Source organism: Plecotus auritus (genome assembly GCF_963455305.1).
Source record: "Plecotus auritus genome assembly, chromosome: 6".
Taxonomy (NCBI): Eukaryota; Metazoa; Chordata; class Mammalia; order Chiroptera; family Vespertilionidae; genus Plecotus; species Plecotus auritus.
In genome coordinates, this window is record NC_137773.1 from 34371602 (window position 1) to 34397301 (window position 25700).

The window sequence follows — 25700 nt, forward strand, 5'->3', positions numbered from 1 at the left end:
CTTAATCTCTTTATCAGAACCACCACCTTGGCCCCCTATAGCACAGATTTATGTGTGCTATCAATTGCTTATCAGAAAAGCTAAATTAGAATATCTCTTTTCTCTAAGATCAGTTCTCTGGCTCTTCCATTTACTGGTGGATGGTTTTAGTCAAGTGACCTAACTCTATGTCCCAGTCTCCTCATGTGTAAAACGGGATGATAATCATAGTGTCAAATATATAGAGCCACTAGAAGCATTGAATACGATTATAAAGGTGAAGGTGCCTGGCATATATTAGTCCAGTAAATGTTGGTTGCTGCTCTGAGAACCTGTGTAAATTGGGTTGCTGGCTTACTAGCCTGGAAGCTCCCCAAGGTCAAGAACTGTATTGCCCCACAGAAAGAACAGGACTCCTAGCATGAGCAGGTGGTCCATAAATATTGGCTGCATAGGACTGGACTTTTCCCTGAGGAGCATGAACTCTTCGTAGGCTCAGACCATGTCTGCCCTGACTTCTCTGAACAGTGCTGAGTGGGAGGAGAGGGCAAGTCAGCCCTTCAGCACTGCAGGAGAGCAAGGCCCATGGGAGACAGGTTATAATGAGAGGTGCCCTTTGCTGCAGTAATGGGGCCACATCAGCTCACCACAGCTCTGAAGGGTCTCTCTATTCTCACCCTCTGCCTTCCAAGCCAGAAAGAATCCATTCTTGTCCCACACCCACTCCCAGCTTGAAGGTTCTTCATATAGGAGGAGCTGAGTAATATTCTGAGATGAGCACCATAAGAGGGACTAGAAACTCAGCTTGGTCACCTCTTCAAGGGCCTCTGCATTTAGCCCCACATTGGGCAGGGCCACAAATGTACAAGGAACTGGACTTCATTCTCATGCAGCTGTTGTCAGCTTTCCCGCACCCCCCTTCCCCCCCCCCCCCCCCCGAAACAAGGCAGAAACATAATTGAGCAGCTGTGGCTGTAAAAAGAACCTGCTTCAGAACAATATGTCGTGTCCAGCAGGCCGGGTGATGGGACAGCTAATATATGTGATGGGAAATGAGTCCAGACAGTGCACCCCAGACTGTTCTCTGTCTGCTTCCCTGGCTGTGTGTGTGCATCCAGGATGAGCTGTGCAGTCCCCTCTGGCTTCCTCTGGCCTGGGTCCCCTCCCTTGGAGCCCATTTGTGAGACAGTCTCTTGACACCATTGTAGAGGTCATAAGTGATATGACCTCTGTGGATGCCATATGGGCACCCTGCTCTTTTCTATCTCCTTTTGAGCAAGAACCCATCAGATGCCACATTGGAACATCAGGAGCTGCCATCATCCCATCCTCAGTCCCCCTCACTATGGGTTTCTATGAAATTATAGCCAGGTTTGGCCAAACCACTCTTGCACACGTGTTGTTTTGAAAGATTAGCACAGAATCCAACACAATATTTCTCTTGGGTTCCTCCTCCAAGCCAACAGAGAAAGAGCTATTTCCAAAAAAAATAACACATTATTAAACCAATGAATAAGAGCCAAGAAAACAATGTAGCTAGCGTATTTATTGCAAACAGCTTGCTTAGAATGCAAGTTGCAAATATATCTAATTCTACCAGGCTCTTTAAGGAACCAAGCTGAAGACCTCTTACAGACAGCAAGGCCAAGAAAACCACCCTAAGTGGTCTGGGTCCTGCTCGCTGGTCAGGGGTTACCTAACACTGCACAGACACTCCTGTGTTCTCCCAAATCAAGAGAATTTGCTCCTTGCCAAAGGGCTCACTCCCAGCGTCCAGCTACCTCTTACACCTCCCACTTGAGAGCAACACTCCTTCATTCCATGCCTTTGCCTTGAGTGACCATCTAGCCATAGCCAGCAGCACCATCCAAGAAGCTTCTCTCTAAACAAAGGCAACTTTCCCATGAGAAGAAAAAAACCAAATACCACGGTGACAACCTCCATTAATGGATGTCAGAACTGGCCCACAGTGTGTGAAGGTCCAAACCAATTTGATTTATGAAAACTAAGCAAACTTTCCAGTAGGTTTGGCACGTCCACAGCACAGGAGAAAGGCTTTAATTATACTGCCTATGCTCATTAGACAGATAAGATCTTAGCAAGACAGGCCATGTTTTGTCTTCAGAAAAAAATGTAAACCCATCTGGCTCCATATTTTATAGTCATCAATAGCCTGAGGCCATGTGAAATACCCAAAGTTTTTATCTTCCCAGATCTGAAGGTGGAACAGAAGCAAGACATCAACTTGAGAGCTCTGAGGCAGGCAGCACAGTGATGATGGTGATGTATTGGAGCATTCCTGTCTTTGCAGAGCCCCAGAGCCAAACACTGCACATAGACTAGATAAAACATCGAAGTGTAAAATGTCCAGGAAAAAAACAGCCCTGCAGTTTATCCCAGAAATGCCTCCTCTTGAGCAATCAATGCAAAGACGATGCATACTCTCAATGGTTCAGCTGACCCCTCTCCTGGGCTAGAAAGGAGGACAAATGCTCTCTGGACACAAGACTGAGTGGCCTACGGCTTCTCAATGAGGTTACCACAAATACTGACTAGAGAGTCAATTAATATTAATGAAAACTTACTGTGCAAGCAATGGAGCCTACAACATTGTTCAAATGAGAGTTCTTTGGAGGAGATATTGCTTTTTATTTCATCTCCACCCAGATGAAGTCCCCATAACCCCTCACCACAATCAAGACTCACAGGAAGAGCAACTATGTGAAACTTAGAAGAGTTTATTTACAAAGATACCCTCAGTCCTTGGTCCTCTTTCCTTCCCTCTCTATCCTTATTCCTTAGGATATTTTATTCATCTGAATGTTTTAAATATCTTATGAAATCTATTTCTATATTTAGATCTCCATACCAAGCCTCTTCCTCAAACCCTAGATTTTAAATTCACCTCAAACTTAACATGTTGTAAACCAAGCTTCTGATGACTTGATTTTGTATATTGACCTTGTATTCTATGATGTTGCTAGATTTATTTATTTATTAATTATAGTATTTGTTTGTAAAGAGAGATAGAAACGTCGATGAGAGAGAATCATTGATTGGCTGCCTCATGCATGGCCCCCACTGGGGATCGAGCCCACAACCTGGGCACGTGCCCTGACCAGGAATCAAACCATGATCTCCTGGTTCCTAGGTCAACCACTGAGCCCCACCCAGTTGGGCACTACTTAATATCCTCACTCTCTGCCTATCCAGTTTAAAAGTCACAGTAACTTATACCTTTCATTAGAAGAGGACAGATTGAGAATAAGGACAGAAATATGAAAGAAACCGAAGTTACTTATGTTTAAGATTGTGTTTTGTGAACATGACACCATGTGACTGGCTCCCTTGGCATGATGCAGAGGAAAAGTCCATATAATGCTTAGAGTTGAAACAAGAACTTCATGATTTATATAAAGATAGTAATGTGTGCACATTATTGTATTTCATTAAATCTAAGGCCAGGTGATTGTAAGACACTATTTTTGGTGCCTCAATTAAACTATGACATGATACCTCATCAATAGCCTCATGAGACACATGGAATCAGTCACATTATTAAGGCTTTAAAATTTCTTTCATCCTATTCCTGAGCATTAGGTATTTATCCCACCTTTAGCAGCATGACTTACAAAGTGATACACAATCTGTTGCACACAACTCGGTAACAAAAATGAGCACAACCTCACCTACTTGTAGCTAACTTCCTTTATTAGGTCTGGTAAACCCTGTTACTCAAAGTGTGGTCTGAACCTGCAGCAAGACATCAACTGCGTTCTGGTTGCAAAGGAAGAATCTTGGGCCCCACCCCAGATCTACCACATAATTTTAACAAGATTTTCAGGCAGTTTGTTTGCTCATTCAAATTTGCGAAGCATTTCCATAAAATACTTTGTTGTTTTGCAAGAAAAAAATAGAATTTTGGCTATTTCTCCAATGACAAATATTTGCTTACTAATATCAGTTTTTATATCCCTCTATTCCTTTTTTGTTTCAATGACAAAGTGTAGCATAATATTTTTAAAAAACATTCTGGATGTCAGTGAAACCAAAACACATATAGGTTTGTAACTCATTGAAGTGAAAATACAAATAGCTAAGAACAAGTGTTCACATGCATTGATGATGACATGTCATGACTACTTCTTGGCTAACGGAAACTGTACAATGTCACTAATTTCAAACATGTTAAAATAGGAAAAATGTGCACCCTAAAATTGATGAAATAAAGTGATAAAAATACTCTCATTTTTTATCTAGATTTGGGCTTTTCTGGCACCAGGAATCAAGTACTGAATTACAACAATAAACACAATCCAAATACCCACTCAGTCCCTGTCATTGTGGCCTGCCTGTTCAGTAGAGAGTCTCCAACTGGATTTCCTAACATTGACAGGAGGCTGAGGGTGCCACCTTCACTAAGAACAAGGAGTCGAGACCTCTGACCACTTTGTAGCCAGGCAAAGTTTCTGTTGCTCTCCAAAGGGATCCTCCTGCTCTGCTGCACACCAGTTTTCAGCACTCTCACATCCCTCTCCTGACAGAGAAGCATGGTAGGGAGAAAAAATATGATGGAAAAACACATTTGCCAAAGAAGACTTCTCCTGGATTAAATAAAATTGCTATACTCCACACACTGATCTTTAGCATGAAAATACTAATGAATTAGGGACCATGAATAAACAAGCCCCTCAATAATTTTTCATCCAATTTTCCCTAACTGGTTTCAGAGACTGGAACTCCTTGAAACTGGTAACATCTTTGTGTCCCTGTGTGCTTGATAAGAGTTAGTAGAATATTCTTTTCCAAGAAGTAATAGGAGAGGGGAAGAGAAAGAGAGAATTAATGAATGTATAAGTCCTGGGAATCCACCTTTTTCCACAGCTTTTCTTCCCTGGTTTGACATCAGCCGTTTTACATGGGCAGGATTATGCAAATACTAGGCATGTTGTATTGGTTGTTTCACCATTTTCAAAACCAGCATGTGATAGAAAGTTTATTTGTTATTTATCTGCGTTGACTACATTGATGATAAGTTATAGATTCTGAAGGACAGAGCTGGGATCAGTTTAACTCACCTTGCATCAACTCCAAATCCAACAGCTATGAAATAGATGCCAGTCGACATGGATGCCATGAGTACCTGTGTTGGTTAATGGAAACTGGATTTTAAAGGTCATCTTTTATAATTTCTCCTCTAGTCCTAATATATGCTCATACTTCCTCTTTCTTCCTCTGAACTTGGGCGGTGTAGAACTTGGAAAATTCTTCCTGAGTCCCATGGGAAGCAGACCACACTTCAACAGAGATGTACAACATGGTCTGGCTTGGTTAACAGCAGCCCACATGCTTCCTGGTGTGTGAATATGGTATTGCTCAACCTCAGGGATAATGGAAATTGGCACTGGAGTCTAACATCTAAAGACTTTGGCTACTGTGCATGTGGTTGTTACAGAGAATGTTTTTAATATAAGAACTATGGGTTTGTTCCATTCCACATGCTGAGCTATTGATCAGATTAACAATGGTGCTGCTAAATCTCCCATCTGTCACTGAAACACAGGCAGACTCCTATGGACATGTGTGTGACAGAAGCTGTCCAGAGCTTCATGGGGAAAGTGTTCTCTGCTCTAAGAAGTCAGCCACGCTACTTGGTTCCTTTCCAAGCATGAACACCATTTACAGCAAACCACAAAAAACTGCCACAATTTCCAGATGACAGCCATTGAGCCTTAAAATTTCATGTCATCTTTTTTTGTCAGTCAGAAGTGACATCTCTGTAATTGGAAACCCTCAGAGCATATTTCTACCCCTGTCTCATAGAACAAAGCACTTGACAGCATTCACTGACTTGTTTCTCTCCCTAACTAAACAGTAGCCCCTTAAGAGCCTGGACTGTGTCCCATTCATTTTCCCCACAGTGCCTAGCATAGGGCCTGCCACCAAGTAGATTTTCTATTGTATTTGTTAAATGAAATTAATTAGAAACATAATGTGCTAGGTATGAGGTGACCTATAAGTGGACAATCAGGAGGTTGGTTTAAGGTCATTATCCAAGACCAGTAATAATTCCTTCTTTTTTACTGGAATCATTATCCTAATGTCCTGTTTGCTTCTTAAAGATCTAGAAATAGAAACCAGAAATGAGAGTCAGGATAAAGGTAATGATTAGTATGAATGAATGACAGGTCCTAGTTTGATACAATTTTCTAACATTTGCTTAGAGATGGACTTGCTTTGGCCCTCAAAAGAGGATGAAATCTGAGAGGCCCAAGACAGAAGGAAGCGTCACCAGGCTGTCAATGAAAAGACCCTAATGTTTCGCAATACCTAAGCTAGGTTACAAGCTACTAGTATGTTTGCTTTCAGGAACAGAAAATGACTCTGGACAGCAAAACAAAGAGGGCCAAGTGCAAAGACCAAGGTGCCGAGTGCAAAACCCAAGATGGTGATGGAGTACTGTGTGCAAAAAGGACTATCTGCAAAAGGGTGGAGTGCAACAGAAGAATAACTTCACATGCCTGAAAGACTTTAATCACTTCACATCTCAGCCTATAAATACAGAAGGCTCCTTCTGAATCGGGGAGAAGGCAGCGTTACAGCATGATCTCACCCTTCTCCATTTCTTCATCAAATAATAAAGGTTCTGCTCTGCTTTACCAAACTCAGTCTGGATCTACTGGCGTGAACGGCACTAGGCAGAAGTACTTTGGTTTGGGTCCCTGATCCAGAAGGATCAGTAATAGAAGGGGTGAATGAAATGGGCCACCCCAAGAGGCAGTGAGTTTACTGTCACTAGAGGAATTCCATTAAAGGCAGTGGTATGCACCATGTGGCTCTTACTTTCTTGTGAGAGCTGGCTGTATCTTCTCAACTCTGTGTTCAGAGATGCTGTGTTGATAGCTTGAAATCAGCCATGGCAGGAGTATTTATACCATGGAAACTGGCAAACTATAAATCAAAACTTTTCTATTTTCCTCAGAGAGCCAGTTGTTAAACATTTACCACCACAACACTGATTAAAGGCTAAATGGCTAGTAGTACTGAGGAAACTTGTACGTGAGATCCTACACTGAAACATTGGTTGGCAAGATCATCTTCCAGGCTTCTAGCACCAAGTTGTATTAGAAGCTTCTCTTGTCCCACCTGGAGAGAGGGCCCCACACCTGTAGTTGTTGCTGTTGGCTCTGCCACCAGGTTCCCAGGCCTGGTTACCCTACCCAGTTAAACTCTTTTATGCACGTACAGGTCTGGCTCCCCAACACCAGCACCACCATTACCACCACATCCTGGCTCAGTACCTGCAGCTTCAGCACCTGGCAGGCAGTCCTGCTCAGAGCCCCCAGTGGGCAGACTTCTATGGCCTATTTCCTGCTCTGAGGAATGAGAGCTTTCCCCAGGCTCCACTGCAGATGTGAAGCAGCCCTTAAGCCTCATGCTTGTATGCCAGCAGAAGCTGGAGGGCAGGGTCACAGCCACTAGCGTTTTCCGGCAGATGGCAGGTGCCTTCTGAGGTCCACCTCCAGGATCCCATTCCCATTCACTGCTTGGAGGACCCTTGCTCCAGTTCCTTTGATCTTCAGTCCCAACAGGCCTAGAGAGATGAATAACCCCAAGCAGCCATAGTTACTTGCTTTCTGCTTTCTGTGGTACACAGCCTAGGCCTGGCATGCAGTTATTCAGAAAGTGTCTGCTGAGTGAGCAAACTAACTAGGTGGTCATTGAAGTTCTGCCTTGGGCCTGTCAGAGTTTACCCACCACTGAGGACCAAAACAAGCCCATCTCCTCTAGGAGGCCCTTCCAACCCAGGACATCACCAAACCCCAAATCAGTCCTTTCCCTCCTAAAAAAATCCTCCATTAGAAGTCAGCCCATAATAATCCTCCACTTGGGCTTGTCTCAACTTCCTACACATGGGTCTTGTTTCTTCAGAGAGATCATGGGCTCCTTGAGGGAAAAACCTGAGCTTCCTCTTTCTCTTGTGTCTTTCTATGGTGTCTAGTTCAAGGTCAGGAGCCCCACTGTCCCATGATGATTGGTCATTGGCCAAGTCCTCCATTAACAGGATCATAGCTCAGCTCTAGAAGATATTTTGCTCCTCCTTCTAAATTGCTTCTCCTATGTGATTTTGGAAGAGGTACCTGTTCCTTGACTTTAGTAGGGTGCACTGAGTTGCAGGATGAACCCCATGCCAGCATCATCTCCCCAGAAGGTAACAGAAATGGTAGCCACATTCCTAATGAGAAAGCAGCAGAGACAAGCGCTCACAGCAACCCCTTATCACCAAGGTGACATAGGATTGGCCCTGCCTTCTCACCTTGTGCTTGGAGAGAAGACTGGACTGTATGAAAAACAGAGCCTTGGGTGGTATACCCCCACAGAACAGCAATTGAAATAGTATAAAGTACTTGGCCTTCCCCAATTCTAACTTAGTTTCAGAAAACAGCTTAAACTCTGGGAGGAATGGGTGTGCTGTCCCTGTTACTAAGAGAATTTGGAAATCACATGAGGAATATGTAAGCCTTTTGTCAACTTTGGATTTAAATTAGGTTTTAAATTCTTTTTAGAGCTCATGATGTTTATGCAGATTCTAAAACTGAACAAGCAAGATATTTGCGACTTCATTGTATAAAAATCTAAATCCAGGAGAATCAGTTTTTGTTGCTGATTCCAAATTTAGTACCAGGAGAGTGATTTGTTTTGTTCAGATGAATACTAGGCTTAGATCATCCTACATGTCTGTCTTTGCTCGGAATGCCATAACAAAATACCATAGACTTGGTGGCTTAAGTAACAGATATTTATTTTCTCATAGTTCTGGAAGCTGAAAGTACAAGATAGGGTGTCAGCATGGTCAGTTTCTGGGGAAAGGTCTTTTCCTGATTTGCTGATCGCCACTTTTTTGGTGTGCACTCACATGAATTTTCCTCAGTGGTGTGGGGGGAGGGAGAGAGAGGAGAGAGGAAGAGGAAGAGAGTGAGCTATCTGAATCTCTTCCTCTTCTTATAAGACATTCATTCTTATCAGATATTACCTTATTTAACCTTAATTATCTCCTAAAAGCCTTATCTTAAAATACAGTCTCATTGGGGGTTAGAGCTTCAACATGTGAATCTGACAGGCACACATGCCTAGCAATGTCTGTGATGAGTTTCACTATCCCTCAAGTGCAAAGTTCTTCCAAGACTATGTATCTTTCTCATGGGAGGCAGGTTTGTGATTAATGCAGCCCACTTTCTTACAAGAAACTTATAAAAAATAATCTTCATCCATAGTCTTTTATCTTCCCATTGCTCCAACCAGCTCCTCCATGCCCTTGAAATTGCTATTAAACTGCAGAGATAATTACCCATCTGAGGGCTGTGGTCCTCCCACATAACCTGAAGCCATTGCCATTTGTCACAACAGATCATTTCTGGAATTCGGACAGCCATCCCTGGAAGCAGGAAAAATGCTCATTTTCCTCACCCTGCCAGAGCTCCAGAAAAAACTCACCTCAAAACAGATGCCATTGAAGCAGGAGACACAGGAGGAGGTACACAGGCTATCAATACCTCAGCACAGGCCTCACTTCCCCTTCCATCCTACTGACAATGTGAGAGCCACATCTGGAAGCTCTGTAATCCAAAACCATTAACTATTCATGGGGCTGGCAACCACAAATAGAAAATGAATTGGATTGCTCTCTTTCAAATTAGTATAATAGCATTGTCTGGGAAATGATGATAAAACATAGTTCAAAATATTGGTTTGAATTCTCTTCCCACTATTCTGCCCAGGCTCTTCTCTCTGTTTTTCACAATGTTTCTTCCTGGTGGTTTGTAGACCATTGTGTTCAGTAACTTGTTCCCAAGAATAAGAAGCTCGAGTGAATCTTGACTTCATACACTCACTCCATTTCCAGGCCAGAAACTAGACTTTTCCTTCTTCTGTACTTCATAATCAATATCTGAATTCTCTAAAGTTTACCTCCTAGGACCTAGATTCCTCCCCTCCTCCCCCGCCCCAGTTTTACTGAGATAATTGACATATAACATTGTAAAAGTTCAAGGTGCACTAAGTAATAATTTAATACATGTATATATTGCAAAATCATATTTCTTGAATGTGCCTCTCTCCTACAGTCCACCCACCCCTTCTCTAGTCCACACCACCATGTTTCCTCTCGCATGGGTATGAGTCCGCCTCCTGATAGGTCTTGGTGCCCCCAGGTTCACTTTGTAATCCCTCCTCCACATGGAAGCCTGAGTCATCCTTCTGAGACACCAAGCTTCCTTGCCATTTCCCTGCAGGAACTCTTTTAGTGGCTCCCCACTGCCCTCAGGACAAAGCCTACTCAGTGTAGTTGGCATGCAAGACCGTCTGTGACCCGGGCTCCCTGCCAGCTACTGAGGTCCCCATGAATCAGTTCTCCAGAGAACACCAGAAAAGACGATCAAACTCCATGAAATGTCATCTTCAGGCTAGTCTTAAACACCTCTTTACTCCTAGCCCTCCAGAGGTCAAGAACCCACAGGTAGAGGAGATCTTAAGAAACACAACATGTAGCCCCTTGTTTCCAGGCAGAAGACATCTAAATGACAGCAGGAAGAGGGCTGACATTGTCTTAAAGACCTTCCCTTCACTGAGTCTGACTTCAAAGGAGTTCCTCTGCCAAACAGTGTTTTAGATAAAGAAGAAAAATACCCCAAAAAGATGTTGAAGATGGCAGCATAGGCAAATGCCTTTATTCTTCGCTGCCTCCCACAACCACATCAAAATTACAACTAAAATACAGAACAACCATCATCCAGAACTGCTGGAAAGCTGGCTGAATGGAGTCCTTACAATTAGAGAAGTAAAGAAGGAAGCATACTGAGGTAGGAGGTGTGGAGGCGCAGAATGGGCTGGTCAGGCACCCATGTGTGCTGCTTTTTTAATTGGGAGATCGTCTCTGCAGAGGCTGCCTGGAGGAGCAAGGGGTCCCAGCCCCACACAAGAAGCCCAGCCCAGGGTCCCAGAACTGGGGAAAGAAGTCCCTATGGGCAGCAAGAACTACGGGCTGTTAAAACCAGTGCGGATTTGGGCTCAATGACACAGAGGCTGCTGGAGACCCAGCTGCTCCTCTTAAAAGGCTGGCACCACAAACTGAACTTATAAGGTCCCACTTCCTCCTGCTTTCTCTGAGCTTCAGTGCTGGGTGAGGCTCTGGGGGACCCAGACACATATGAGGAGGAACTGGATTGTCTGGCATTGGGGCAGGAACTGGGGGGCAGCTTTCTCCAAGACAGAGGTGCTCGCAGGGATCATTGTTCCTATGCTGGAATCTTCCCGGTCCCAGGGCTGACTGGCAGCCATTTCTGTTCGCTCTGCTCTGGTGATTCCCTGAGACCCCGCCTCATCCAATTTACAGCCCCACCCAAGCTGTGTGCAGCAGCTTTTGCATATGAATGCCCTGCCCTTGACCAGGCTAAAAACCTGTCAAACAAGCTACAGCTTTGAGAGCCCCAAACCTTTCAATAAAAGGCCCCAGACCCAGCACCAGCACCAGACAGATTTGCTTCACAGTTGGGCCTCGTCTGGGCAGTTCCAAACCAGATACAAAGAGGAAGAATCTGCAGATCTCTCTGTAGCTCCTGCTGAGTGGCCCCAGGCAGTGGCTGACTTTACAACTCCTAGAGACCCAAAAGCCAGTGTACCCAGTGGTCAGTGTCAGACCATACCAGATTACAACTCTACACATCCATAAGCAACATACTCAAGGGGCAGACTTAGTGAGAACCAAAGCTCCACTGAAGCAAGTCCTGCTGCATAAGGGTGTCTCCTGCACAGCAGCTCTCCCACTGCAGTCACAGCTGGTCCCCACAGCCAATTCCTCCCAGTGATATCAACAGAATCAAGGCTCAACTACAACAAGACTGTGCACATAGCCCACAAAGAGGTGCACCAAGAGTGTCCACCTCAGGTGATTGGGGAGGCTGATCCACTGGGCCCTAGAGGACACCTACTACACAAGGCCACTCTATCAACTCAAGGAGACTTAGCAGCTCTACCCAATACACAGAAACAAACACAGGGAAGCAGCCAAAATGCAGAGACAAAGAAACATGTCACAAATGAAAGAAATGGAAGCAAGCAAACTACTGGATATAGAGTTCAAAACCATGGTTATAAGGTTACTCAAGAATCTTCTAGAAACCTCCAAGGGACTTAGTGAGACTTTAAAGGATCTTAGTGAGAATGCCAAAAAAAAAAAAAAAAAAAGGAAAAGGATCTGTCAGAAATTAAGCATATACTGACTGAAATAAAGAATAATACACAGGGATTCAACAGTAGAGGATCCTGAGAATCAAATCAACAATTTGAAATATGAGGAAGCAAAAAACATCCAACCAGAAGAACAAAAAGAGAAAAGAATAAAAAAATATGAAGTTAGTGTAAGGAGCCTCTGGGACAACTTCAAGCATACCAACATCTGAATTATGGGGGTGCCAGAAGAAGAGAGAGAGCAAAATATTGAAAACCTATTTGAAGAAATAATGACAAAAAACTTCTCCTATCTGGTGAAAGAAATAGACTTACAAGTCCAGGAAGCACAGAGAACCCCAAACAAGAGGAACCCAAAGAGGACCACACCATGACACATCATAATTAAAATGCCAAGGGCAAAAGACAAAGAGAGAATCTTAAAAGCAGAAAGAGAAAAACAGTTACTTACAAGGGAGTACCCATATGACTGTCAGCTAATTTCTCAACAGAAACTATCAGACCAGAAGGGAGTGGCAAGAAATATTCAAAGTGATGAATAGCAAGGATCTACAACCAAGATTACTCTACCCAGCAAAGCTATTATTTAGAACTGAAGGTCAGATAAAGAGTTTCACAGACAAGAAAAAGCTAAAGGAGTTTATCATCACCAAACCAGTATTATATGAAATGCTGAAGAGTACTCTTTAAAAAGAGGAAGAAGAAGAAAAAGAAAAAGATAAAAAATATGAACAACAAAATGGCAACAAATACATATCTATCAACAATTGAATCTAAAAATCAAACAAGTAAGAAATCTAATTGACAGAATAAACTGGTTAATAAAATAGAATCAGAGGCATGGAAATGGAACAAACTGATGATTCTCAGAGGGAAGGGGAGATGCAGGGGGCAGGAAGAGATCAAACAAAGATCTTATATGCATGTATGCATTACCTATGGTGAAGGCCTGGGGTGGGGTGGGAACCAGGTGGAGGGGAGCTATGGAGGGAAAAAGAGGAACGTCTGTAATAATCTCAACAATAAAGATTTTAAGACCAAACCAAGATGGCGGCATAGGTAAACACCTAAACTGCTGCCTCGCACAACAATTTCAAAACTACAACTAAAAGACAAAACGTCTATCACCCAGAACCACGGGAAAGCTGGCTAACTGGAAGTTCTACAAGTAGAATGAAAGAGAAAAGAACATTGAGACATGCACAAGCGCTGAAAAGCTGAGGTATGGAGGCACGCGAATCGGGCTGGCGGCGGGCGACTAGGTGCCCTGCTTTTTTCAACCGGAAGGGAGACAAGCTCTCAAACTCTGAACTCCAGTTTCTGGGGAGACGCTGGGGACTCAAACTCCTACAGGAAGAAGCTGGACTGTCTGCCATCGGGTCAGAAAGTGAGGGTGGCTTTCTTGTAGAGGTTCGCACAGCAATCATTGTTTACTGTGCTGGGGTGCAGGACGCGGGGACTTGGAACCGTGGAGACGCAGAGATGGCTGATTGGCAGCTGTCGCTGTTTGCCACACCCTAGCCTAGTGACTCCCTGAGACCCCGCCCCGCACAATCTACAAACCCACCCAAGCTCCAGGCAGCAGCTTTTGCATATAAATGGTCTGCCCTATTGCAGCTTAACCTAACAAACTGCAGGTCTGGTCAGACAGCTCCAAAACTTCCAAACCCCAAGCAAAGAGGAGAAAACTGTAGTTCTTGCTGTAGCTCCTGCTGGGTGGACTCAGACAGTAGCTGACCTGCACCCCATTGGAGATCCAGAAGCCAGTGTATCTAGTGGTCAGTGTGAGACGACACCAGATTTCAACTACTCACATCCATAAGTGACACATTCAAAAGGCAGACTCAGTGAGCACCAAAGCCCCACTGAAGCAAGTCCTGCCCCATAAGCGTGTCTCCAGCACAGCAGTTCTTCCATTATAGACACAGCGGGTCCTCACAGCCAATTGGCCTGGAGGTCAATTCCTCCCAGCGTACCAACAGCAGTCAAGGCTTAATTACACCAAGACTTTGCACTCAGCCCACAAAGGGGTGCACCAAGAGTGTCTACCTCAGGTGGTAGGCTGAACCACTGGTCACCTACCACAGAAAACCACTCCATCAACACAGGGAAGCAACAAAATGTGGAGACAAAGAAACATGTCACGAATGAAAGAATGGAGGAAAGCAAACTATTGGACATAGAGTTCAAAACCACATTTATAGGTTACTCAAGAATCTTCTAAAAACCGCCGAGAAACTTGATGAGACCTCCGAGGAGCTTAGTGAGACCTTCAAGGACCTTAATGAGAATGCCAAAAAAATGGAAAAGGACCAGTCAGAAATTCCCCGTGGATGCTATGCCTCTCGGAGCAGAACATGAAGCTTCTCTTCTTCGCCGCCCTGATCGTGGGCTCCATCGTCTTCCTTCTGTTGCCGGGACCTTCCACGGCCAATGAGAAGAAGAAGGGGCCCAAAGTCACCGTCAAGGTGTACTTCGACTTGCGGATTGGAGATGAAGACATAGGCCGGGTGGTCATAGGTCTCTTTGGAAATACTGTTCCAAAAACAGTGGATAATTTTGTGACCTTAGCTATGGGAGAGAAAGGATTTGGCTACAAAGACAGCAAATTCCATCATGTGATCAAGAACTTCATGATCCAGGGCGGAGACTTCATTTGGGGAGATGGCACTGGAGGTAAGAGCATCTATGGTGAACGCTTCCCCGATGAGAACTTCAAGCTGAAACACTATGGGCCTGGGTGAGCATGGCCAATGCTGGCAAAGACACCAATGGCTCCCAATTCTTTATCACAACAGTCAAGACAGCCTGGCTGGATGGCAAACACGTAGTGTTCGACAAAGTTCTAGAGGGCGTGGAAGTAGTATGGAAGGAGGAGAGCACCAAGACGATAGTCTGGATAAGCCCCTGAAGGATGTGATCATTGCAGACTGTGGCAAGATCGAGGTGGAAAAGCCCTTTGCCATTGCCAAGGAGTAGGGCCCCTGGGACAGTTCCCTCTTGAGCGACTGCGTTTGGGCCTGTTGCCCTCTCTGGAGGGGGGTGAAGACAGCCCTCCACAGGGCTCTGTGCTTCACCAGCCCTAGTGCCGATGTCTGACAGAGCGGACCCGCCTCTCACATTCCATAGGCCCAGTTTTGTAACAAACTTCTACCAATGCTGACCAATTTAAAAAAAATGGTGGGTTTTTTTAATTAAAAAAAAAAAAAAAGATTTTAAGAAAAGAAGAAAAATACCCTGCAGAAAGTTATACCCATTTAAAATTGACACTAATGATCAGATTGAGAAACTTTAAGACTTGTGATTGTTCTTCATATAGGGATAAAATACAAAGCAACCTCATAGAATAATGTTTTAAGTGAATATTCTCCAAACAGATTCTCCTCTCAGAGTAGCCCCATTGCATTCATCTGCAATTATAGTTGTCATTTGCACAATATGAGAATGACTTTGACAGCTATGTTGATCCGGGAGAGAGATGTGAGGGGACAAGTTGAGCAATACAGATTATTTCTGGAAAATTAGGCATTTGCTGGGTCATCCTTGAGTTTTCAGCTTTGAATTTGGCCTTGGGAAGCATTAAGTTGGCCTGAAATCTTTGTAAAGTGAGAGTCATTAAAGTGCCAGTTGCACAGAGTAATACTTGAGCTACAAACAGATGGGAGCCGGGTGGAGATGAAAGGCTGCAAGCATAGCCAAAGCACAAGCCTTGGCTCCATCTCTGTATCTTAAACATGAAAGTCACATCAAAACCTAAGCCCACTTCCCAGGAAAATCATCAGTCCATTAATGGAAACAGTACCTTGAGAGAGCTGACACTCTCAATGCACGAGACAACAATGTTTTAAATGAAGAGACTCCACATTCAAACTACTACCCTCCCTCACTTTCCAATCTCCATTCTCCTATTCTCCCCCCCCCCCCACCCCCCGCCCCGCCAGTGTTTTCCAAGATTCCCTCAGGGGGCTGGTACTCAGTTCTCAAGGTCAAGGAAGAGTTTTTCATTAGAAAGAGCCAGACACGAAACCTTTCTCCTGGGACTACAGAGACGGGAGGAAGCCGGCAAGCCTGTGTGTCGAGTAAGTTGGCTGAACACAAGTGCACGGTTAGTCAGACAGTATTCATATTGGCTGGAAGATCACACCTGCAGAAAGGTATCTGGCCTGCCTGCCCCAAGCTCTTAGCAACCTGCCATATTCTACCTGAGTCATTCATTCCTTGGCATTAGCATGATCTTTTCCCAAGTCCCAGGTAAGAATAAATCCCCTGGTGGAGAGGAGTTCCCAGCAGGTTCGTGTCAATGAATTGATCAGATCAAGAATTTCTGGGTTTTGGTACTTGTGACAGTCACTGTTGACACTTGGCCATTTTCAGGTCCATCCCATGGCTTCCAAACGCAAGCTCCTGAAAATCTTTGTCCCAGGGCTTTCTTTAGCCAGTGAAGTCCGCTCAGTCCATTAGTAGAGCAGGCCTGAATACCGGAAAGTTAACACCCTGCCACCACCAGCATCAGCCCTCAACCCTTGGATGGGAGTTGGAGGATCAGTATCCCATGTCCCTCACCCCCTTGGCTGTGTTTACTCTAAGCACATTATACACTGTCTCCCAGAGCTCTCAACTCTGCTGTACCCTTAGCTGCCCACAGAGTGAACCTGCTGGATGGCAAACCCTCTGCTGGCTTCTTTCCCTTCCCTCTCTTAAGTTCTCACTCCCAACCCCAACTGCCCAGTGTCTCTTGGGATTAGAAGCCAAATCTATATGACCTCAAAGTCCACTATCTTTCCACAACACCAGCTGACAATCGCCCCCTCTGAGGCAGACAGTAAAGCCAGGTGTGGAGTCCTGTCTTCAGAGCCCATACTGTCCTCTGAGTCGACAGCTTGCCAACAGGTGCTGCATTCTTGGCATTCCAGGCCTGTGCTCTGCTCTCCAGGTGTTTGGCTGTATATCCAAAGTCCAGGAGGTCTTTCTTTCTGTTTATTTTTCCTTATGCTGAACTGCATAAAAGAGACTGTAGTGCTAGGGATTCTGGCCCTGGGTGCCCCTTCAAGTTCATTCCTGCTCTGAATTTCTGTGAAATGGTCCACAGCAACCAAGGTAGAATTGGAAATATAGTGAAAAATCTCCTTCTTTAAAAAGCCACAGCTCAATGGTTGTTCTAATTATTGGGGACTTTATGCAAAGAGACTACAGCTTAATTTTGGAAATTAACCTAGCACCAGCTGCAGCTTCCTGGCCCCAGAGCTGTGGACATATATCCTTGTCTTCACACATATGCTCATCTGGACATAGGGTGGTCTCAGGGGCCTGAGGCATGCAAGATGAAATCCAACAAATCTCCATTATTAAATCCATGATATATTTCAAATCCCACCCTCTATCTTGGTAATGACACCTCTGACATCCCTCCAAAGTAGGAGAGGGGGTGGGCGGGTAGGAGGGAAAGAGGGAGAGAGAGTTCCTTTTTGTCTGTCCAGATCCACCAGTCTCTTCTCTGCCATATCCTGGGAACTGTGAAGGGGTGTCCATCCTCTAAGACAGGTCTCCACCTGCAGCCCTCCCAGCCCACAGAATGGACTGTCAACGGTTAACAAGTGTAAATCTGCCCATATCCTGAGGCTGCCTTAAGCCAGTCCAGACCCACTGGGATGCTCTCCCCAGGCCACCCCAGGGGCCCAAACCTGACCTTACTCTTCTTCCACTCTTCTCCCCTCCAAACTTACCTTTGTCACTCTCCCCAAGCAGGCATATGGAAAGCAAATTCAATCCCAGGTAGGCTTCTCCATCAGAGGGTAATCCAGCCTTAAACAGGGACCTTCTGAAATTCTGCACTTGCATATTACAACCTTTCAGGGATTATCCAAGGTTCCTCAGGGGGTAGGCTGACTCCTTCTGCAGTCTAGTTCCTCCATGGAAAGGGGTTGGGAGTCTTCACTAAGACACAGATGAGCAATTGGGTATTTGCAGTTATTCAGAGGAACTGGCAGCCTTAGACTCCACTTCTAACCTCTCAATGTCTTTCATGAATAACATCTCTATAATCATCTCTCCACACCCTACCAATTCTTCTAAACCCAGCCAAATGCCACCTTCTCTAAGAAGCCCTCCCTGATTCCCTGTGCCAAAGGAGGCCTCTCATCCTCCACACTTCTCTGTGCCTGCTCCTTGGGTGGCGCCTCATGTCACCCTCACTTGTGTGCGTGCCCCAGCATTCTCAGTGTGCAGTGGGCTTAGGGCAGGCAGGGCCTGATTCTTTGTCTCTGGCCCCAGTCCCTACTCTCAACATCAACACAGAGTCATCTTGCTGCCAGGAGGTGCTCAGTATATGTTAAAGGAAGGAACATGGGTACAGGAATAACTTTTCAGGTCCCACCATGATAGGAGTGGCAATGGGCGGGCATTTCATGAAACTCCCCACCCCAAAACACCAAACACCAAAATATCCTATATATGCACAGTAGAGTAATACTAGAACTGGGCAGGCTACTGTACTCTCTGCCTATACTACAACCAGCTCACTTCTTCAGATGTTGACTCCTCAGCAAAATGGAGATGGAAGAAAGAGTGATGAGGAGGAGTGAGGGAGGGCCTTTCATCAGCCAAGAACCAGTCAAAAAACTTGGAGTACTGTAATAGATGTGTTTGGGTACAGAGAACAAGGTATAGCAGTTTTAAAAGAGCAGAAAGGCCACATAAGGGAAAATGAGGCAACCCAGAGATTAGCAATAGCAGGAATCTTCTACCACCCCAAGCTGGAAGGATACAGGAAAGAGGAGGCATTACCCGAGCCCTGAGCCAAGGCTACCAGACAGGAACTGAGACCACAGAGGGCAAGGCTATTTATAAAAAATGGAACCAAAGGAGAGATGTAGCCATTGCCTTGGGTACTGCCCTAAACAGAGAAGGGCAGACATGCCCTGGCTTCTTCCTACTTCTTGCCCTCTAGTCTCCCACTAGTGCCTCCCATTGGCCAAACATAGCCAGAAGGCAAGGTGGCCTGAGCAGTTAGCCTGCCCTGTGATGCCAACCAGAGCAGGAGGTGAAATGGATCTGACAGCAGCAGTCCAAGGAACAGCACTCTGCTTTCGTTTCTTCTACAACAAGCACCTGCCCTACTCTGCCATAGTTCTGGATTCTTCTTTCTCCCTGTGCTCCTTGTAACACCACATCCCTCCATCCATGCCAAGCCAGGCCATGAGTGGGGACTTCTTCTGTGAGTCTGTTATAAGAGGACAACCAACCATGCCAGGGAAGTTGGCTGGCTGGACCCTAAATACCAGTCCCTGGTCAAGGGCTGGTCTGGCCTGGCCAGTCTGGGAATGGGGGCAATGCAGGCCAAGGGAACCACCCAAGCTTGGTGATATGCCCAGGAGAACTCAGAACTGCCCAGCTCCCTCACCCCCACCCTGACCCACACACTCCAATGGGTTCACAACATCAACTCTCTCAAGGTCATATGGTTGACCTGGTCTCTCAGATCTTGTTAGGATGCCTCTAATGCATCTTCTAATTCATTCTAATGAGAGCCACTGGAGTGATTTGGTCCACAAGAGGGAGGAATTAGGAAGCCTGCTCTGTAGAAACACACACACACACACACACACACACACACACACACACACACACACACATCTGTGTTCACATGGTTACACTCATATACACACATGCTGGAATTCTCTGAACATTTTTCCAAAGCCGCCCTTAAAACTGATTCTTTTTCCCCACTTCATAAGCCAAGGCTTTGACATGAGGGCCCAATGTTCTAACATTAAAAAGCCAGTGTTCCACCAGAAACACACGTCAAAATCTGGAAACCAAAGACCAGTAATATTGAGACAACCAACCCCGATATGTACTATAAGCAGAGTTCACATGCTCATGAATATTTACAGTAAGACATGGAAAAAATCTCACTTTGCCAACAACAGCTGGGTGTTTACAAGCTTTGCTTATACTTGAACATCTGCCTTGGGAATTTGACATGTTTCATAGTTACCCAGATTATCCAAACTTTCATCAGGGAAATGGAAAAGGATTGATGAAGGCAGGTAGACCCTGGCTCTTAAAGTATCAGCTACACCATCCCAGGTAGTCTTGTTCCCACTCCACCCCAACTTCTTTGAGGTTTTCTACATCAAGGTTCAGTCTTGGTTTTGAATTTGCCATTGATGTTTGGAGAGCCTGAGGCTGTATCCAAACCCACAGTTAGAAACTCTCAGGTGGTGGTGGCAGCTCAGCTCATACAAAGAGCATTGTTCTCAAGACTTGGGAAGATCCACCCTCTTAGTGACCAGGGGAGTGACTTACTGGACTGGACACATACCCAGAGTTTGCCAGCCCTTGCTCCTCACCAGGATCTAAAGGCTGACCCAGTGAGACTGTGAGGGTCCTATGCCAGACAGTTGTCACAGCCATGATGTGCCAGACAAGAAGTCTGGTTTGTTCCTGCCTCCCCGTTAGTGACCTTTCCCCCTTCCACCTAAAAAGGACTTAAAATGACCTAACCTGTCAAATCCCATCAAACCTGCCATCAGGCATATTGGATCAGATGCATATCGACAGGAACTAATCCTAAGCCCCAGAACAGAACTCCCCAGCTGAGGCTGCAGGGGTCTCATTGCATCCTACAGACTCCGTGAGAGCAGCGATCTAAAGATGAGAAGGATACTGATGAGCCAGAGCCTGGATAACTGCCCTAGAAACATGTTCACCACCCAATGGGGAATTGTGGCCTCTTCAGTCCAGTCCCAACAGCCCTGCCAGCCTCACTGTCGGTTTCCCCATCTGGCTCTCAAAGCCCCTCAATCTTCATGACACACAGCTTGGGTTTTCTTGTGCTGGCAGCCTTTGTGCCTTTGCCCATCCATGCCTTCCCTCCTTTGTAAGGCCTGTCCCCACCTGGAAAACACTTACCTTTAAGGACCAGTCGATCCTCACTTCTGGTCTCACCCTCACTCCTCTTGCACAAAGTGAGGCAACCCCTCCTTCCTCTTATGCCTAATGGCTGCTACAGCCCTTGTCTTGTATAAAAGACAGTGAGGATCTTTGAGCACATGGACAGAGAGCCCCACTAGGACAGAGACCAGGGACGTGTCACTAGCCAGGCACACTTAGATTCCACAACTCATGAGGAGAAGCCAAGTCACTTTATCACATCAGCAGTGCTTCATCACCAAACTTGGGTGGACAATTCTCTTCCACATAATCTGACCTGTTGGCCAGAGACATCTCCTCCCTCATGTGACCTAACTAAGAAAATGCCAAGTCAGTCATACCAGCCAAAAATTCATTCTGTCTACAGACTCAAACGCCAATTGTTGGAAGCTTTTGATAAAGCCTCTTTTGGCTTTGACAAATTGAAAGGATTCCCCACCTTGTCCCTACTCATTAAGAAAACCCATAGAAAAAGACAAATCAAAGGGCTTATTCACTTTACAAAAGGTGGCATAGAATTCCAGTTCCCAGAATAGCACTTCCCAATAGCCAGCCCCATACCATTGTCACAATTATTGCCGTCATGATTATCACTTGTGCCATTATTAATTTTATACTTTTTTATATTAACATTAAAATGACTCTCTTATTTAAACATAGCTTTACCTTTCAATGCATTTTATTTTTCCTAATATCCATTTAAGCTTTTTAAAAAATGTCTGACATTTCTAAAAGTGTGTGCAACCTAAGATCTTTTTGTCTTCCACTCAGGCCACGCACAGCCCACTTGGGGTGGCTTGGGATTGCTCTGCTTGCTATGCAGCAAAACGTCAACACTTCTGCTCACGTGGTCATGGACTGGGCACAGTGGTCACCAAGCCTGGCTCCTGGGCTCTCAGGATGACTCATCTACCCTGCCCAGCAGCTCTTGAGGGCCAGGCTAAAGACGTTCCTGTAAGTAGAGTTTGCAAACACTGGAAGGCAGAAGGGCAAAGCCAGGCTTTGTGTTCATTTCTGGGAATAACCACACCTGCTCCAGGTTCTCGCCCGCTTGCTTTCCATCCTCTGAGCAGCTCATGCAGACAGGAGAACCAGCGCAGGAAGCCTTTTCTCACAAAGATTCTGGGTGTCTAGGGTAGAGGCCATGGCAATAACAGGAATAATAATGGCAACCTGTAGCCCCTGAAGTCTTGCTGCACAGGTGCCAGGCACATTTGCTCAGCACCTGGCACCAAGCACCACACACCAAAAGGCTGAGGGAGAATAGAAAGGCTTTAATAATTATAACTGTGATTTACAGAGCACCTCCTCTCTGTCAAGCTGGGATAAACCCTTTGGATACATTTGCTTATTTAAGCCTCACATGGCCTCTCAGGTTGTTTATTACTATAGGGAACTTGTTTACAGAATAGGGGCTTGAAGCTGACTACTGAAGTGAAGGCACAAGCCCAAAGTCATATGGCTCCTTAGTGTTCCAATAGCAGGAGGTGGCCGCATCCAGTCTATGGGGCTTCCACATGAGCCTTCTGCTGATCCTCCAAGCCCCTGAGACCTCCTCCCCTAGCCGTGCAGGTGTCCTTGAGCAGACACTATCCATTTTAAGGCTTGAGCAGACACTATCCATTTTAAAGTGGCCGGTAGAGACTACACTCTTCTAGGCCGTGAACACCATGTGGATGGAGAAGCACCTGTCTTCAGAATTTCCCACCATCTGTTCTGGACAAGCAGCCAGGATCCTGGGGTTAGGCTAGGTGAGATGGGAGTAGGGGAGAGAAAGCTCAGCCAGGATATGGTATCAGCAACCTCAGTGCTTCCCAAGAGCAAACTCTCTATGCAGCAGGTCAATGAGGCTTGACCACATACTACATGACTTTGCCTGCGTGGCTTATTTACATGCAGTTAATACGTTGCAGCAGGTGCCTCAGGGCTTAGACCTCACTTGTGCCTAGCAAGGGGAGTCTCCAGTGGGGGGGGGCTACAAAGAAGGGGGTTCAGCCTCTATAAGAATTCCTGGCACCCTGCAAGGCCCCACACATCCTGCCTCCCACCACATCTGCCTGTCCACCCTCACACTCCATTGCTCCTCTACGATCAGATTCGGATGTATCTATTCAGCTTCATTGATCTTTCCATTAAAACTGGACCATGGTCTTTTTATTATTACCATTTTAAAATACAACTTATTTTCAAAATCTCTTGACCAGTCTCATCTGTTTTTTCTTCTTTCAACTAACATTATGCCTTCTCCTAAGAAGGTGTCCCTGCCTGAATTAATCTACTCCTTTAACTTTTTAGCTCCACCCTTTGTCTGCCTATAAAAATCTTCCATTTTGTATAACTATCTCATCAGAGTGCCCTTGTAATTGCTAGATGAAATGATGCCTGATTCATAAATTGCTTAATAAAGCCAGTTAGGTGTTAAAATTTACTTGGTTGAATTTGTGATTTATTGTTGGTGTTTTTCTTAAATATATTTTTATTGGTTTCAGTGAGGAAGGGAGAGGGAGAGACAGAAACAGTGATGAAAGAGAATCATTGATTGGCTGCCTCCTGAGTGCCCCACACTGGGATTGAGCCCGCAATCCAGGCATATGCCCTGACTGGGAATTGAACCATGATCTCCTGGTTCATAGGTCGATGCTTAATCACTGAGCCATGCCAGCCAGGCCCCTGTTTGTGTTTAACTTCATTTCTCAGCCACATGCCCGAGTTGTAGGCTTGATCCCCAGTGTTGGGCATGGGGTGGGCAGCTGGTGGGTGATTCTCTCTCATCATTGATGTTTATGTCTCGCTCTACCTCTCCCTTCCTCTCTGAAACCAATACAAATATTTTTTTTTTTAAATAAAGAGAACAAGAGTTGGGTTGGGGTACAGGGGTTAGAAGTGGTAGGTGATGAGCTCTCCTCCCTGTATCTCATCCTCACCACTTCCCAGCTACTACAGTGTCAATAGGACATACCATGGTACCTGAGCATCCCTTCCTAACTCTGAAATCACTCTGAAGGGTCTAAGCTTTTGTCTGAACCTGATTTTCTGCTTCCATAGCCTGGGATAGTGATAGTGGGAAGAAGGGCACTAAATGAGTAGACTGCATTTCAAATAATGTGATTCCTCTCTGACCTTATTCATGCTCTCAAAACACTTTTAAGAAGCATTAAAAGACGAGATTGAAAACTGGATATATAAGTTTCATTATGGTTGAGGTGGAAAATTTATATTGAAGGCACTCATCATTTCTAGAAATAACAAGATAAGCTTCTGACTTTTACACATAATGTAGACAAGAAATTGCAATCCAATCAATCAGTTAAGGACATGTTGCTAATCCCTTAATCACTGATGTTGGTGGATATTTTAATTTTATTCATGAGCAAATAAAGCTTGTGTGTGAATAAAAATGAAAGGCTTATGAGTATAAAGACTTTATTGCTAGTGTTCCCCTGCTAAATAGTGATTTTCTGGTTATCTGAGCTGGAAGAATCGTAAGTCAGTGGTACAAGAGAGCACAATACACTCACTTAAGGTACCATGTTTTGCCTATGAAGCATAAGTATTTGAACATTAGCATTACTGTTTCTGAATGGGTGGTTTAAGTGGCTTTGAAATATTAACTCATGCTCTTTTGGGTATGATTGAAATATTACACTCAATCTTTACCTCCAGGAGAAAACACACACAAATCCCTGTGTTCTATGAGATATTTTTAAAAACCTTATTTCAATATCTTGCTTCATTTAACTGGTACCAGGTCTGTGATACAATATGGCAATAATGTTGCAGTTGAGAATTTAATATTTCCATTCTGTTCTTGGGAGAAATAGTACACAAGTACACTCCACTTTTCCTAGTTTCTCTAATAGTTGTAAGTTGAAATTTATAAATTCAGAAGCAGAGCTGGAAACCTAAAGAGGTGTTTGTTTTTTTTTAGAGAAGGTTGTCTTTGCAAAGTTTATGTTTTATAAGCTTGTTATTGGTAAGTATTAAGACATACTAAAGCAAGATTCATTGCTTGGACTTCCAAGAGCAGGAACTCCTTATTTATCTAGGGACTAAACTGACATTCCAGTTTACAGAAGTCTGTCTTAGCTATAAAAATATATTATTATTATTATTATTATTATTATTATTATTATTGGTGGAATACAAATCATAGGCAATTATATACTTTCCCTCCTGAATACTGCATTTGCCAACTTCCCAATTAATATGCTGCTATTGTCACATATTTTAATTCTACATGTATTTTAAATCTCATCAGACATAATTTTATTCAGTCAACATTTATTAATGAACCAATATTAATACATTATTAGCTAAAGCCCATAATTTATTCAGCTCTAACTGGTTTTGCTCAGTGGATAGAGCGTTGGCCTGTGGACTGAAAGGTCCTGGGTTCGATTCTGGTCAAGGACATGTACCTTGGTTGCAGGCACATCCCCAGTAGGGGGTGTGCAGGAGGCAGCTGATCAATGTTTCTCTCTCATCGATGTTTCTAACTCTCTACCCCTCTCCCTTCCTCTCTGTAAAAAATCAATAAAATA

At 44.6% G+C, this 25700-nt stretch overlaps 1 pseudogene across 1 annotated transcript; it reads left to right on the top strand.

Moving 5' to 3' along the window:
- The first annotated feature begins 14558 nt into the window (after nt 1–14558).
- On the top strand, nt 14559–15204 carry LOC308251235 (peptidyl-prolyl cis-trans isomerase B-like; annotated as a pseudogene). Its single transcript has one exon. The product of its transcript is annotated as a peptidyl-prolyl cis-trans isomerase B-like (transcript).
- The last annotated feature ends 10496 nt before the right edge of the window (nt 15205–25700 follow it).